We start from the raw sequence: 17,662 nt of genomic DNA, 5'->3' as shown, positions 1-17,662 counted from the left end.
GGCTGTGGTGGCTGTGAGAGTGCCACTGCCCCCCCAGCCTGGGTGACAGAGTAAGACTCCACCTCAAACAAAACAAAACAAAACAAAACAAAACAAAAAAACTCATTACCCCTGTAGAAAACATGGACTTCTCAATTTTGTTTGAATATACAAGGGGAGCTCCAAAAACCAGAATTATCTTTTGAAGAGTAGGTCCCTGTAGTACACTCGAAATTTGTTCTGCCAGATCAAATGATCAATCAAAGCTTTTAGCTGGAAGTTTTGAGAAGTTTGCCTCATGATTTGCAGAAGAAGCATCCCAAATTGTGGCAAACAGGTAACTGGTTCTTCCACCATGACAACCACCTGCCCACACAGCACTGAGTGTTCAGCAGTTTTTGACCAAAAAACGACATGACTCCGAGCCCCTCCCTTCCTATTCACCCAATCTTGCCCCAAGTGACTATTTTTTTAAGTGACTATTTTTTTTGCTTCCCCAGATGAAAAAAGTCCTCAGAAGAAAATATTTTGCCGATGTGGAAGAGGTGAAACAAAAAATGACAGAAGCACTAAAAGGCATCCAAATTGACGAATTCTAAAACTGTCTTGAGCAGTGCAAAAAGTGTCTCTATAGTGTATTACATTAAGAGGAGAGTACTTTAGGCTGGGCGCAGAGGCTCATGGTTATAATTCCAGCACTTTGAGAGGCCGAGGTGAGAGAATTGCCCAAGCCCATGGGTTCAAGATCAGCCTAGGCAACTTGGCGAGACCTCATCTCTACAATAATAAATCAAAAAATTAGGCAGGCATGGTGGCAAGTGCCTGTAGTTCCAGCTACTTGGAAGACTGAGGAGGAAGGATTGCCTGAGTCCAGCAGGTGGAGGCTGTGATGGACAGGAGCGTGCCACTGCCCTCCAATCTGGGTGATAGAGTGAGACTCCAACTCAAAAAAATAAATAAAATAAATAAATAAATGGGGAGTACTTTGAAGGTTATTGAAGTTTAAATATGTAAGAATTAATACACAATTTTTATAAATAAATTTTGGATTTTTGGGGTCCCCCCTTGCAGTACAAATGAAAAGATAAAGAAATTAAAGAGACATTTAACTGCCATACAAACTAATAGGATGCAATTATCAGCCCCCTTTTTGATCTGGGATAAAAATCAATATATACTAATCAGCACTGAAGTCAAATCGGGCTATATTAAAATGCACAACTGAAAAATATGAAGCTTCTACAACAGAAAATTAAATACTGCTCATATCATTTCCTATGTAAAAAAGGAGGAAGCAATGTCCTACAGGTACATATCATAATTAATCTTATATACAATAAACAATATCTTTCAAGACTTGAAATATAGCAGATTTCATTTTTAAAATTCCAACACTAATACTGAAATCACTAGACATCAAGAAATTTTCTTCCTGTTCTGAATATTTTATCTTAATGTATTTCACCTTTCCATAACTAGTTTATGCCACTTGTCTTGCAGGGGCTTTTCAGATTTATGAGGGAGAAAAAAAAGTAGCAACACACAAATGAGATCTAGAAAAGCACACGATAGCTATAAAAACAGTTCATCCATCATCTCTACATTTTGATTCCAGAGACAACAGTGAAAGGTGTTGTTTCCACACCACTCACCCAGCACACTTAAATAGGTTTGCTCCATCACTTATACAACTGAAACTCATTGATTAACTGCTAGAGAAAAATCAATACAAATATCCTAGAAAAACTAGCTTGTAAAATCATTCTGGTCCCAACAAAGTCCTGGTCACTGCTTGACATGTATTTCTAGATATCTAAAATGCAACCATGTCAAACTCAGCAGTCCCAGCCCCCAGATACTGTTAATCCTAGGAATTTTTAAAACCTGAGACTCAGTTGAGGGGAGGAAACAAAGAGGAAGGTTTCCCAATGGTCTGAGAAAACACTGGGATAGAACCCTGAATTTACCTGGTCAATCTTAAACTCATATGCAGAAGTCTCTCCAAAAATGAAAAATACATTGAGAAGGTAAAAATTGTCAATGAAAATGTCAAAGGGACTAGATTAAGAGAGAGAAACAAACAAAAAAGCTACGCAACCAACTAAATAGATATATTCTACGTAAAAAGAAACTGAAGTTACTATTTAAAAATAATTTTTACTTTAATGCTGTCCATTCAAAAGTTAACGAGCTCTCTTTCTCATTTTTTGGCAGCTGAATGCATGGTTGCATATCTTTAGTACTTTAGGAAACCATTTTAAATTCTGAATGATTTCATGATTATTTCAGAACCTCTTCTGAATGCTTATGTGCCTTTGGGTTGGCCTTTAGTCTCTTTATTCATTAGACCAAAAGAAATAAATTTTTATGAATATAATATGTCTCATAAATATGCTATTCAGAACAAAATTATGATCTCATTGTATATTCTATCATATGACAGGCAACTTGGGTTCTAATCCCCATTCTACAATTGGTTTACAGTTTTGAATAGGCAGGCGATCTAATCATGATAGAATACAGAATTTAAGCGTTTCTGGCCCAAAGAACACTTCTACCTGAATTAGCAAAGGACTAAATATGCAAAAATCATAGAAGAAAATGGGTTACTTCTATTGTATTTACTTTATAACTATTTTCTACAATTTTTAAGCTCAAACTTAGGACTCTTATAAGATCATTAAAATCCCGAAAAAAAGAAAAAAAAAAAGATAACGCTACTAATTCAATGTTTTTAAAATGTAAAGTTATATACTGGTATTTTCCATGGTGGAAAAAAATTATAAGGCCATCCTTAGTACGAATTTGCATTCCTTAAATTTTGAAAATGAAAAATAACCATCATACTAGTTTCTACCTACAGAAAAATTCTTCATAAGACATATTTTAGAATCAAAAGAAAAATATGTCATTTAATCTGTTATTCATGTCTCTGTTTTGGTATTAAAATATTCTAACCAAAAAATTAAGACTTCTCTTCCTCGATTCCATTTAAATTCCTTTAGTTTATATAGCATGTCTTCTTCATAATCTAGACACAGTCAGTTACTTCACTTATGTCATCTCAAATTTTTATTACAAAAAATACTAAGTGCTATTGTGATAAGAAAGCCACAGCTCGCAGAAGCCAGATGCCTTGTTCAGATCATATGATACATAAGCAACAGAGCAGTATTTCAAATCCAAACCCTGCCCTTAGCAGAGTACCAAATACTTGAGGATTGAACACACTGGCTTACCTCGAAAGTTAACTCACCAGTTCAAAAACTAGCATTCACATTCAACTCTAATACACAGATAACAAGACAACAGAAAAATCTTACACAGCAAATATTCCATGGTTGAGAATAAAAAGTGCATATCTTATTTATGATGATAAGAGTAATCTTCTAGTACAAATAGCCACTAAATCACTCCTAACCTCTGATATGCTCTTTTGAATCACTGACCTTAACTGGCCCAACTCACTTGGCTATGGCTATGACAAGGTTAACTATCTAAAGTCCTAGGGAAGCCACACTATACCCCAGTTGCTCAGAGGGAATTTTTAAAGATAACTCAGAGTGCTAAATTGGATATCTTTAGAAAAATTCTGTAATCAGTTTATAAAAACCATGGTTCTGTCTTTTTTTCTCAAGTCACAAATAATACATACATGTGTCCATATGAATCATAAAACAAGCATATCAAAATGTTAGCATAAATTATAGGTGAGGACAGATATGAAGAAGTGAAGGAAATATTTTCACTTCCTACAAAGTAATTTTATAATTGTATATTTTCTAAATGAATTTTCAGGTAAAATGAAATAGAAGATTTAAAGAAATTACATGCAGCTGCACTGAATGTTGGAAAAGTACTAATTTGTATGCCTTCCAATTTGCAGCATTGACAGATAGATCATCTATATTTACTATTCCCATTATCTGACAGATAAATGAAAAAACAAATACCAATTAAGAATACCAGTAAAGATATCATTTTTCAAATAGATTAGGTCTCAGGGAAGATATTTTGTCCCTTATTTTAAAAATCCTTAAAGTAGTAGTCATGTTGTAAAAGCAGTAACTACTGAGTCTTTTCCTTAGGACAGACAATAATCTGGCTCTAAAAATAGAACTCTGACAAGAGTTGATGAGTTTCCTTTATTTGTCTTCCAGTACTAGTTGAACATGAATGGAAGAGGGGGTTGGGTTTGAAAAATAAAAGTAGAGAAAAAAATATTGGAAGGAGCCAATAAATCAACCAAGGGTATATTTCTCTCATTAAAAGGAACATTTCAAATTCGTGTTGCCAAAAGCCTTATACAGACCATATTTAAAAAGTTTAGAACTCATAGTTTCTGAGATTCAGGGTTTGAAGTGCTGAAGGTAGCACTCCAAGTTACTTGCCAGAAGGAAAATTGCATCGCCAATAACTATTAACCTACAAGATTATGAGACAATAGGTTATCTCATGTTGGGAGAAAAAACATACCACTGTTACACAAATATATTATAAACAAAGACAAACGCGGAAGTTATGGTTTGAGCAGTTATATGTCAACACAACTGTGAGTCATGTTAAAGTAGGTCTTATTATATGCTGAGAGAGACCTAGATAATCGTATTTTCCAGCAAATGATGACTCAGAAGTAGCTGGCCACCCCATACAAAGCATTATCTCATTAGGACTCTCTCCCAACACCTCTTTTTACTGGCCTGGCAGTCCTATATATAAAAAGGGTAGTCTCCTTAATTAGGAAAATTTACCTTCTCCTTCAAAGACTCCTGGAAACACAAATTAACTTTCAAAATGGTCCAAAAATGGCAAAGAAAGGGACAAGAGATTGGAGTATTTCACTCAGTACACAAAAATCTTAACAGACACCAGAGGCTCATAGATTTCATTTTTAATTTTTGTCTTTCCCATGGAGTCTAGAGATGGATGATAGTGCTTGAAATAAGTCACTTATCTTAAAGTGATAAGAAAATGGAAGACCAGTAAAAGAAGAGTAATTAATGTAAATGTAACCTCAGTAATTAAATCTAGATACATTTTTCATCAGTAATACTGAAATATTTGTAAACTTTTCAGAAAGCTAAACAAGCAGATTGAAAGACTAATATAATTTATTAAGAAGAATAACTTCACATGTAATTCTAGAAACTCTTACCTTGAAAAGATTGCTTGGCTCTATCCACTAGTTCATCAATTGGATAACTGGCCAGATTTCCTCTGGCGTGTTTAGTTTTGCAATAGGTACAAGCATTGAGACACCTGTTGAAATGACAGCAATAAATGAAACTCAAATTTTTAAATACAGTATATACTTATGTTAGGGGGTGAGAACCCCCTCAAATTTACACTATCATGCAGTTTCAGAAACATGTGTTTAGTTTGTATAGCTACTATATCTCATATTTATTTTATTTCTACTAACAATTCAGAAATGTGCAGTTCTTTTCAGTTTCAATTACTTAAGAATGGCTGTACAAATCACATAACATTATCTAAAAATACACACATCAATGAAGAAAAAAGTTTAAAAAGGTTTACAATGGCTGGGCATGGTGGCTCACGTCTGTAATCCCAGCACTTTGGGAGGTGGAGGCAAGAGGATTGCCTGAGACCCTCGGGATCATGGCCAGTCTAGGCAACATGGTGAGATCTCGTCTCTACAATTAAAAAAAAAAAAAATCAAAAAAATTAGCTTGGTGTGGTGGCAAGTCTATGGTTCCAGTTACTTGGAGGTTGAAACAGAAGGACTGCCTGAACCCAGCAGGTCTAAGCTGCACTGGCCATGAGCCGGCCACTGCACTCTAGCCTGAGAGAAACAGTGAGGCTCAGACCAAAAAAAAAAAAAAAAAGGATTTACAATGATTAGCTGATCAAAAGAAATTCAAGGTCAGGCATGGTGGCGCAAGCCTATAATGTCAGCACTTTGGGATATCAAGGCAGGAAGATTAAGATCAGGAGTTCGAGACCAGCCTAAGCAACATAGCAAGACCTGGACTCCATTTTTTTTTTAAAGCAGAAAAATTGCCAGGTTTGGTGGTGTGTGCCTGTAATCTCAGATACTTGGGATGCTGAGGTAAAAGGACAGCCTCAGCCCAGGAGGTAGAGGCTGTGGTGAGCTGTGACTGTGCCACTGCACTCCAGCCTGGGTGACAGTGTGAGACCTGTACTCAGAAGAAAAAAAAAAGAAAGAAAGATCCACATTATTCGTTTGTGAACCACTGACGTTTCTTTGGTCATAATATAATGAGAAAATTTTAGTATCACTTATACATACTGTACTATTCAGAAATAAAGAAGCACACTCATTTAACTTTTAAAGTAATGATGTAAGAATAAATAGGTAACTTAGCATTCCCACAATACACCTTTTGAAATTTTCAGATAATATTTCTCACTCTTTGAAATCAGAGAAAAAAAGCATGTCCAATGAATGTTCTCAGGGATTACATTAGTCAAAGTAAAAAAGTAGAATGACAATATTAACTTTAAAAAATATTTTTAAAAAAGACTTATTTCCCAATAGTCTTTAGCATGATAAATAACTGTCTTTTTAAAACTAAAATTTTGGTTCTATAACTTTATAATCTAATTTAAATAAATGTATTACTTCAAAATAAAAGAAATAATACTTCTATGCCAAAAAGACATGGTTCAACAATGTTGAACAAAAAATAAAAAAGAACATCTCTTCAGTGATTCAACTGCTATAATGAATAGCAAGGTTTTAAAAGAACACCATTATATAAATGCTTTACATTTCACACTGAGAAAAACTAAACTTTTAATAATTGAACCTGATCAATGAAGAATTTTATTAAAATATGACAAAGCAGGGGTCCCTGGGCTACACAGCAGGAGGTGAGCAGCAGGCGAATGAGTGGAGCTTCATCTGTGTTTACAGCGGCTTCGCATCACTGGCATTCATGCCTGAACTCTGCCTCCTGTAAGAGATGGTGCCATTGGAGTCTTATATGAGCATGGACCCTATTGTGAACCGTGTGTGCCAAGGATCTAGGTTGCGTACTCCTTATAAGAACCTAATGCCTGGTGATCTAAGGTGGAGCTGAGGCGGTAATGCTAGCACTGAGGAAGAGCTGCAAATACAGATAAACATCAGGAGTGAGGTTTGACTGCACAGAGACCATAATAAATCAACTGCTTGAAGACTCATATCAAAACCCATTCAGTGAGTGGCAAGTGAGCTGATGTAACTCAATTGTACATTTGCATTTGGTGGTGGCAGGCTTTAAGTTAGAATTCAACACTTATTTTAGTCTGTAAGTGACCTGCCCATTAATTTATTTACCACTTCCGTCCACTTCTCTTTTTTTTAATGGTATTTTATATAGTTATTTCATTATATATTACAATGTAATAGTAACAGAAATAAAGTGCACAACAAATGTTATACACTTGAATCATCTCGAAACCATCCTCCTCCAGATCTGTGAAACAACTGACTTCCAAGTTCCTGATGCCAAAAAGGTCGGGGACTGCTGATTTAAATATGAATCACTATCCTAAGCAGTTAAATATGCAATGCTTAATTTCTGATCATTCTGATCACACATTCTGAAATGTGTTTTACTATTTAACTGACCACATAAAGCTTAACTGATGAGACTTCTTTCCTCCTAAGAAATATTTTTCAAAAAGCACAAATTGTGACCTCTCATGAATAGAGGTGCTCATCTCCCAGTTGATGTACGTCTTCTCTGCATAATCTGTTCTTTCCATAACAACAGGAAGGAAAAAACGTTTGTGTTGTCCTCTCCCTGAGAGGGTAACTCACTTTTGTTTAGCCCCAACAGAGCACTAGACACTATTATTTATATTTTACATACATTATCTTATTTAATCCTTCAGAGTTAGGTGTTCCTATCTCTCCATCTTACAGATAAGAATCTACCTCATTTAATCTTTCAGAGTTAGGTGTTCCTATCTCCATCTTATAGACAAGAATCTACCTCAAAGTATTCAGATAAGTAGCTTGCTCAAGGCTATGTAACAGCTGAGATTCAAATCCAGGTCCATCAGATTCAAACTCCAAGCTGCCTTCCCGTCCCCTGAATACACGTGTGTCAAACATCCTAGCTACATAAACATAAAATGCAAATAAGACAGGCAAATCATCTGACATGAGATATAAAACAATATAGCATATATATTCAAAGATTTGGATGGTACATATCTTCTTGTGTATGAAGATATTTATTTAAAATAAGTGCTTCTCTCCTTTATTCTTTGGAAACCTAAGGCCAGGCTTCTTGTCCAAACCTGCCATTTTCATACTTGTTGTTTGCCAGTTGTGTTTTTCAACCTCTTGCTGGTTCTGTGGCAAATATGCCACTTCATCTGACTTGCCAGATCATTTTAAATTCTTTTTCATAATGTTTTATAATATTTTTCTCATATTTATTTTAGACTTGGGGGTGTAAGAGCATGTTTGTTACATGGACAAATTGTGTAGTGCTAAGGGTTGGCTCTCAGGTGGCCCATTCTCCAGAAAGTATACACTGTACCTGATAAGTATTTCTGAACCCTAACCCTCCCTCTTCACATCCCCACTTTTAGTATTCCTAGTATTTCTACTTTTGTAGCCATTTTGTTCTCATATATAAGTGAGAACATGTAGTATTTGTATTCTCTTTCTGAGTTAGTTCACTTAGTTTCCATGCTGCTGCAAAGAACATGATTTCATTCTTTTTTATGACTGCATAGTATTCCATTATGTGCACGCGTGTGTGTGTGTGCACGAACAGGTATATCGTAAATATAATTATTTATTTTCCTTTGGGTAGATCCCTAGTAGTGGAACTGCTGGGTTATATGGTAATTCAATTTTTAGTTCTTTAAGAAATCTCCACGCTGTTTTACATAGAGGTTGAACTAGTTTACAATCCCACCAAAACTGAATGAGTATTCCCTTTTCTCTGCAACTGCACTAATATTTAACGTTCTTTGACTTTTTAAATAATAGTCATTCTGCCATGTCATGTTAAATTCTCCAGCTCAGGCTATTAAAGCTGTCTGCTACATACACTGGAAGACCAGTGTTCTCACAGCTTTTTCCTCAAAGGGTCTCCATGGTCCACTCAATGAAGCAGTCCCTGTCATTCGTCCTTGATTCCCACTCATGACTGGCATTCACACAAGTTAAATCAGCACCCTTCCATGGTATCTGCCATCTCTACCTCCTGATACTACAGTAAGCCCCCTACATACAAACAAGTTCCATTCTGAGAGCATATTTGTAAGTCCAATTTGTTCATGAGTCCAACAAAGTTAGCCTAGGTACCCAACTAACACAATTGGCTATGTAGTACTGTATTGTAATAGGTTTATAATACTTTTCACACAAATATACATAAAAGGCAAACAAAAAATAAAGAAAACACTTTTAATCTTATAGTACAGTACCTTGAAAAGTACAGTTAGTAAAACAGCTGGCATATAGAGACAGCATCAAGTAAACAGGCAAGAGGAGTTACTGGCTGGAGGAGGGAGAGGAGGTGGAAGGTGGTAGAGCCGAAGGATTGTCAGCAATAGGAGACGAAGGGCAAGCTGCAATTTCACTCATGTCTGATGCTGACGGCACGTTTGCATCTTTGAAAGTTAGCAACTTGAAGGCTCAGATGTCAGGGACTTACTGTATTTCAGGTCTTGGGATCCCGTTCCCTTATTTATCCGATTACTGAAGAAGAGCTCCATAAAGTAGGTGAACATTCTTAATGGAAACTACTGGCTGAGCATCCTTGATCTGAAATCTTTCAAAATCTGAAATTTTTTGGAGTGCCCATGGGACACTACAAGTAGATAATTCCATACTTAACCTCATCTGATGGGTTGCAGTCAAAACTTTGTTCCTTGCACAAAATTATTTTAAAATAGTATACAAAATTACATTCAGGCTATGCATATAAGGTGATATTAAACATAAATGAATTTTGTGTTTAGACTTTTGGACCTCATCTTATCTTGAGTATTCCAAGATATTTCATTATGTATACTTAAACATTTCCAAATGTAAAAAAATCTGAAATCCAACACACTTCTGGTCCTAAGCATTTCATATAAAGAATATTCAACCTGTACTAATATTTCTAACTTGGACTGTTTCATAAAAGTAACTGTCTTAAGGGACACCCGCAGTGGGAAGGGGAAGGGGAAAGAAAACAGGAAGAAGAAAGGAAGGGAAACATATTTTAAACATTTATAATACACATGAATTGATACACGCAAAACACTTAGAATAGTGTCTGTATTTATTAAGTCACCTAGCAAACTAGTTGTTTAATGTGATTAATATAACTGTTATTAAACAATTCTGTAAGGAAATAGTTATGCTTTATCATGTTCCAGGTGCACTAAACTTTATGGAACATATGTGTTGCTGAAGGCTGGCTTAAAAGTCAAATCATATTTTCCTTCTGTCTTACTTAATAAAGGTGGAAATGTATCCTCCATGGAAAATCATTCTTGAAAAATTTCTAAAAATTTTAAATAAAACAAGGTAGTTTTCTGAAACATTTATAATACTCAAAATAAGCCCGTAGGTATAAATATTACAATAAGAATTCAAGATATTCTTCACTGAACTGTTCCCCTGGGGTTATCGTTGATGTGATAGTTTTGAAGCTTTAAACTCTGAGTTGTATAAGATGGGTTCACCCTTATCCATAGTTATCATAATACTTTAAATTATTTTGAGAAAGTGAAAATTTCTAATGAGTATATTTCTTTAAGCATACTATAACAGTATCAACTCAAGCATTAAATCTGCTATATCTTACTTTTAGTAAAGGAGGGAGATGTTATTATACACAGAAAAAAAACTTGCAGTACAAAATCAGGAATTATGTTGACCAATTGTTTCAACATGACAACTTCCCATAAAATAAAGGAATTCATAATAGAAACCTTTAGTAGATAGTTTCAGTTACCTGTAACAATTAAATAATTGTCTAAGAGTAAGAACACTGAGCCAGTTTCTTCAACTGTCAAAAAACAAAAGATCTTTGAAGGTTGACTGTTGAAAGCCAAAACCAAAATGAGATGTTGAACTACAAGGGAGATGCAAAATTCTAAATAGACCTAGATTGTTGTGATGGAAGGACAATGCTAGCACACCATACCTACAAATCTTTGCACAGGCTGTTACAGAGTCAGAGATCAAGAATGGCTAAACATCTTAAAAGCAGAGACAGCTTTAAGTATTTAATTCAGTCCTTAACCCTGAAGTCTTAAAAAGCATCTGTGGTAGAATATTTTTAAATTACATAAATGAAACAAATAAGGTCAGTTTTCACAAAATAAAATATTTTCAAAGTTTTAAACACAGAATAACATGTCGACTTAATATCTGAACCATAGAAGGCAAATAAAAACTTAAAGTTTGCTGTTTTTGTTTTTTCGAGTCTCACTCTGTCACCCAGGCTGGAGTGCAGTGGCACGCTCACGGCCACCACAGCCCTCAACCTGCTGGTCTCAGGCAATTCTTCTGCCTCAGCCTTCCAAGTAGCTAGAACCACAGGCGCGCGCCACCACATCTGGCTAATTTTTTGATTTATTGTAGAGACAAGGCCTCACCATGTTGCTCGGGCTTGTCTCAAATCCCTGGACTCAGGCAATCCTCTTCTTTCTGCATCCCAAAGTGCTGGGATTACAGGCGTGAGCCACCACACCCAGCGAAAATTAAAAGTTTTAACACACCTATCCTTTTTGTAACAAGAACATCTTTAGATAGCACAAGTTCTGAAATAATTTAAAATTTGGAGTTATACACTTAAAAATTCACCATTACTGTTATTTATTTATTTTCTTATGGGGAAGAAAAAAGTCTAACGTGTTTCAGTCTTCTAATTCTTTATGCTTCAGGTCAAAGATAAATTGAATATGCAAAAAACTATTTGGACTCAAACATTAACACTTAAGCAAGCAGCTTCCTTTTCAGCCATATAGTTTAACCATTTATTTTTAATAAATTGATAGATTTTAACCTTTCCTAATACTTCAAATATTATAAAATAATAACTCATTATTAAGAGCTAAATTTTGGGCAAGGAAAAAACCATGCTGTGTCTAGTGACATTACTCCATATTGAAACAGCATCAAGCAAAGAAAAAACAACCCAAGAAACAAAGGTCACACAATGTAGGCTGTGCCAGACTTGACTGTTAAATATAGCCTATTGTAAACCCTCATCTTGGTTTTAAACATTTTTCCAGGAAAAGTACTTTTTAATCTTTCAAACAAATACAGGAGATACTCATACCAGCAGAATCTGATAAGATCTCCAAATGGTAATACCTGTTTGCCACAATCAAAATCCTGAACAAGCAAAGGAAAAACGACACACTTGAAAAGCTAACAGAATATACTTCTAAAACCCTACATTCTTTAAACTTCCTGTAGTCAAAACTCTTCTTACCTAAAATGAATCCTTCTACCTGGATTACTGACTCAATCTTCTCTCCAACTCGAGTCTTATCCTAAATAATCACCATCTCTACATCTTCAATTATGTCCTCTCTGGAGATCTTAACCTTCTGCATTAAAATATCTGTACTATATTTAAAAACAATTGCAGCTACTTTTTCCTTATTCTAACCCCATTAGCTACAACCTTTGCTTCAAAAAGATGTTCCAGTGTATTTTACCTCCCTACCTTTGTTTATCATTCTCTTTATTTGAAGGTGGCTCAGCCTGTAATCCCGCGCCTTTGGGAGGCTGAGGTGAGTGGATTGCCTGAGCCCGCGGGTTTGAGACCCGCCTGGGCAGCGAGACTTCATCTCTACAATAAATCAAAAAATCAGCTGGGCGTGGTAGCGCATGCCTGTAATTCCAGCTACTTGGAAGGCTGAGGCGGAAGGATCGCCAGAGCCCAGCAGGTCGAGGCTGCGATGGCCAGGAGCGGCCTCTGCACTCTAGTCTGGGCGACAGAGTGAGACTCCAACTCAAAAAAAAAAAAAAAAAAAAAAATTATTCTTATCACTATCACCCATCAATTCCTGTAAAAATCATCAAAACCTTTAAAATTTGTTTGAGGGGAAAAGTCACTAATAGTAGGAAAACATGGTTGCAGAGGGCTTGCCAGAGATTGTTATGTATTTTACATTAATTGTTTCTTTTACCCACAGAGCAATTTTGATCTAAGTATTATTATCCCTAACAACCATGGAAAAAAATTAAGGCTCAAAATGATTAAGAAACTTCCTCAAAGTTACACAGACAGCCAAGTCATAAACATATCAAATGTCATCTGAAATTCCTTTATCATCAACCATACTCTGTACTTTTCTTAAGATGCACTAACCTATTCTGTGTAAGAATACATGATTGAATGATTGGTTGTGTACTTATCTTAATATCCTCATTAAATAACAATTTACTTAAAGAACAGATATGTACCTTATTTTATTATCTGCAATAGCATTTAACACAGTGTCTTGTATACTACTAGAACACCAATAAATACTCAAAACTATTGGTGATTTCATAATGGATCACACTAGTTGCTAGGTCAATACTTGGTTACACAGCTAGGAGGTATGCTAAGCAGAAAGGAATCCAACAAATTACAACAAAGCAAGGAAAAAGAAGACAGGAATGTAGAAGGCACAGAGCAATGATAAAATCTTGCCAGGCAAAGGGATCAGCATCTTGTCTTAGAAGTCAGGAAGCTGGGAACAGGAAACTAAAGATTGGAGACTAGAACTGTAAGATAGGGACCCTATACCAGATAACAACATGCTAACATCTGTGTATCATTCCAAAAGACTAGATGACAAGGTAAATGAAAAGGCCCGAGTATCTGTCAAAAATTATGCATTTTCAATATTACCTGCCTTTCCAACTTCTATCAGTAGTTTCCAGACCTTGGGATAACACAGAGCAACACATTTAAAATGCACATACACAAAGCTGGACACCAAATATTTTGCCAACTGAGGACAGTTTTTAAAAAGTTAAACTATCTTGTACTTATCATTACTAATTTACAAAAAAAAGCACTATTTTAACACTAAAACAGGAGAGATGATATAATGAAGGCTCACTCATGTAGCTTCATGAAAATCTATATGAAAAACTATATTTTTCTTATATTTTTAATTTTTCTGCTGGACTTCAGACCAGCAGAAATCCATCAAGTTGTACAGAAACTGGTGCTAAAGACGAATCTTTAATATCTTTCTAAGTTTTCCTTACATTTCTATAATGCTCTTTAGAACTAAAGATGTACAAAAGAAGCAAGAAAATGGTTTTCTTTAACTGAATATTAGTCTGAAACAGCTAATATGTCAATAAATACACAATTTTAAAAATAAACAAAATTAATAAGTGCAGTGATAATTCCAGTTGGATTTTCAATGAGTTCTATTTGTAGCTAGTGTTTTACTCCCTGAGAGACAAAGTTTGACATCCATAGTAGCAACAACTGCTTTCTAAATGTGTTTACTAAAATAGCACGGTGAAAGACGATGAAATTCTGTCAACCATAAAGCTCATACTTTTCTAAAAATTTTCTTCTGTTCCACCTATATTGTTATTTTTAGTTTTATAAAGCAAAGACACCAGGCAAAAAATTAAGGCTAAGATATTATCTACATCTTTCAAACACAGTAGTGGAGACAGTTGCAGTTTCTAAATACTTCCTGGTGAAGCAAAGAGATCTGGGTGCCCATTCAAACTGGAGACCCCATACAAAGTAATATTGTGCTTTGAATTAACTTGTGAGTTTCCAAACTGAAAAAGAAACAGGGACTATGGATGCAACTAGACACCTTCTACCATAGTAGAAAATTTTATTTATGTAGTGTGTACATAAACCATACATTTAAACAGACATATAGTTTATCCTTTAAAAATTATAATAATTCTGCCATTAAGACATATCCACAATACTGTAAAGTTTAAAAAGCAGTAACAAATATCCTTTAAAACTGATATAACCAAGCAGATGTATATTTATAAAAATCATATGAATTCAAGTACACATATATACACATTTTCTTTCCACGGTCCCCAAAACGCTCTTAGAGTCTGTTTCTTTAGTTTTTAGATTGGATTTTCTTCTTTTTTTAGGTACAGATTCCTATCCCCTTTTGCCAGAGTTACTGAATCAGAACTGCAAGAATGTAAACAAGGCATATATAATTATAAAATGCAGTATTATTATATGTTGAGCTGATGCCAAATTTGTATGATGATAGTATTAGAAATAACATTTATTTCTTGTGAATTAACAGTTAACACCCATCTGCTATTACACCAAGCAAAATCAAATCTATACTTTCAAGTATTCTAAAGGTCAACATATAGGAAGTGATCTGTAACAGACTGATCTAAGGGTTAATTTGAAGATTTGACTAAACCATAAGCTAAATATACCAACCAAAAAATCTGAATAATGGATCACAAAATAAAGTTTGAAAGTAAAAGAATATCAGTGAGTAAAGCTATTGTTTTTGCTTTCTCAGTGGCTCTAGAAGCTGACGTCTGCTGAGGTGAAATCTTACAGGAAACACTGGTTGAGGCTAATTCTATAACATATAACAGGTACCATATTTTGGCGCCTGGGATAAAAGGTATTGTTCTAACGCTGGTCAAAACATCCTGGGAAAAGAAAAAAAAAATCTTATATTTCCAGGGTGTTGAAACTAGAATGCTAAATTCAGATAAATTTCTAACCTGTGTGTGGGAAAATAACTTAAATTGTTTGGGTCAAATAATGGTGTGAATAATTACATAAGAAAGAGAGATGAGGTATTTTAATTGAAATGAAAAAACAATGCCTGAGCAATTTACCCCTGTCTTAAGATCAACAAGTTCTCCAAATTTGAGAGCTATAATTCTAATTAACATTATAATAATTTCAGCAAAACTCAACTGCCCATCTCTTTTGGAGATTACTGCCTAAAACAGGGTCAAGAAAAAATAGCATTTACCCTAGAGAAAAAATGAGGGAACTAGCAAGCCCTTAACATACTATCTAGCCTACTATCAAGACATGTCCATGAGAAGAAAGCTTTCCCACTTAGACCTCAGATGCATGAGATGAGTGTTTCTTCTCCATGCACATCACATCTTATTTCCTTAGCTGACAGAAGGAAAGAATACCTGTGGATTTTGTAAGTTTTTGTTTTGTTATTGTGGTTTTTGTTTTTGTTTTTTTACTGGGAGAGTGGGAGGGGATGACAAAAACAAACAAACAAACAAACAAACAAAAAACACCCTCATTAAACACAGATTTCAACCCTTAATAAAGAACCATGCTGTTTTCAGAAACATTAGGATGGAAAAGGGAAAAAAATGTCTCTGATGGAGGAAATATATTAATTTAGGAACTTGAATGGGAACACTAAAGAACAGTATTTAGAGATGAGCATGCAATATGCCAGTCGAGAACTAATGAATCTAAGCAAACACTGGCTGCCTAGACCGCTTTTTCTTTTCAACTGTAATCCCAGTGAACTTGTAACAGTATAACGGCAGTTTAAGTTGAATTTCTACATATGCTGACCTTAGTAGTAGTGCTGCTTTTTAAAAAAGGGAAATATTTTTATACTGTGCAAACTTATTATATTTGGTACTATGTTGGCTAGAACTCAGCAAATCAAACAGCCTTTGTAATACAATCATCAGTTTGACTTACTTCAGTGCTTTTCTTTTCCCATTGCTAGGTCTTGAGGGCATGCCCAAGTTAATGACACAGTTTCTCTACACCAAGGCACTATCAAAAAGAACAGGTGTGGCCTATTCATATGAGATACATCTCATTTTCTCTTTTCATCTAAGTAGGAAAGGGGAAAATAGAGGCCTGAGGGAGCAGAAACAATCAGGAGGGAAGAGAAGAGAAAGAATAGTGGGAGGCCGAGGTGAGAGGACTGCCTGAGCCCAGGGGTTTGAGATCAGCCTGGGCAACTTGGTAAGACCTCGTCTCTACAATAAATCAAAAAATCAGCCTGGCATGGTGGCACATGCCTGTGGTTTCACCTACTTGGAAGACTGAGGCAGAAGGATCACCTGAGCCTAGCAGGTTGAGGCTACAGTGGCTGTGAGTGTGCCACTGCACTCCAGTCTGGGCAACAGAGTGAGACTCCAACTCAAAAAAAAAAAAAAAAAAAGAATAGTTGTAAATTCAGAGTACACAAAGCAAGTTCCCTCCCGCACATCTCGAGTTGAAATGTGCAGTCTCCTTACAAGGGATCTTTGGTGCAGGTGGTAGAAGCTCCATTTTTCAGATGAGAAAACTGAAACTGAAAAGGGGTTACAGAACAAAGACTAATTAGGTGCAGGTTTCATGTCTGCACTTACCTCTTCCTTATTTGTTTGTTTGTTTGGTTTTTATAGAGATGAGGTCTCACTATGTTGCCCAGGCTGGTTGTAAACTCCTGGACTCAAGCAATCTTCTCACCTTGCCTCCCAAAGTGCTGAAATTAATTACAGGCATGAGCCACCATGCTTGTCCCTTTCCCTACTTAAAAAAAAAAACCTCAAGAGGCTCTTTGGGGGGGGGGCAGGGTGTGTCTTGTTCATTGCTTAATATGTATTGTTTTAATAAATAAGCTCATTAAGAATCTTAACCAGTTTATTGAGGTAAATTCACATATAGCAAACTACATTAAGGTGTGTAATTTGTTGACATTTCAATGCATTTGTGAAACCATCATCAAAACCAAG

General features: G+C 35.4%; 1 long non-coding RNA gene across 1 annotated transcript in view; it reads right to left on the bottom strand.

Annotated features, from left to right (window-relative positions):
- Window positions 1–5,000: 5,000 nt before the first annotated feature.
- Window positions 5,001–17,662, bottom strand: part of LOC110596651 — a 109,355-nt gene continuing 96,693 nt past the window's right edge. The window contains exon 4 of the long non-coding RNA XR_002482610.1: window positions 5,001–5,238. This is a non-coding gene — a long non-coding RNA (uncharacterized LOC110596651). The remainder of the gene's footprint in view (window positions 5,239–17,662) is intronic.

Source organism: Carlito syrichta, unplaced genomic scaffold (assembly GCF_000164805.1).
Source record: "Carlito syrichta isolate Samal-C Ts95f unplaced genomic scaffold, Tarsius_syrichta-2.0.1 Scaffold311943, whole genome shotgun sequence".
NCBI lineage: Eukaryota > Metazoa > Chordata > Mammalia > Primates > Tarsiidae > Carlito > Carlito syrichta.
The sequence above is the reverse complement of the archived record's forward strand: the minus strand, read 5'-3'. Positions and strand labels throughout refer to the sequence as shown.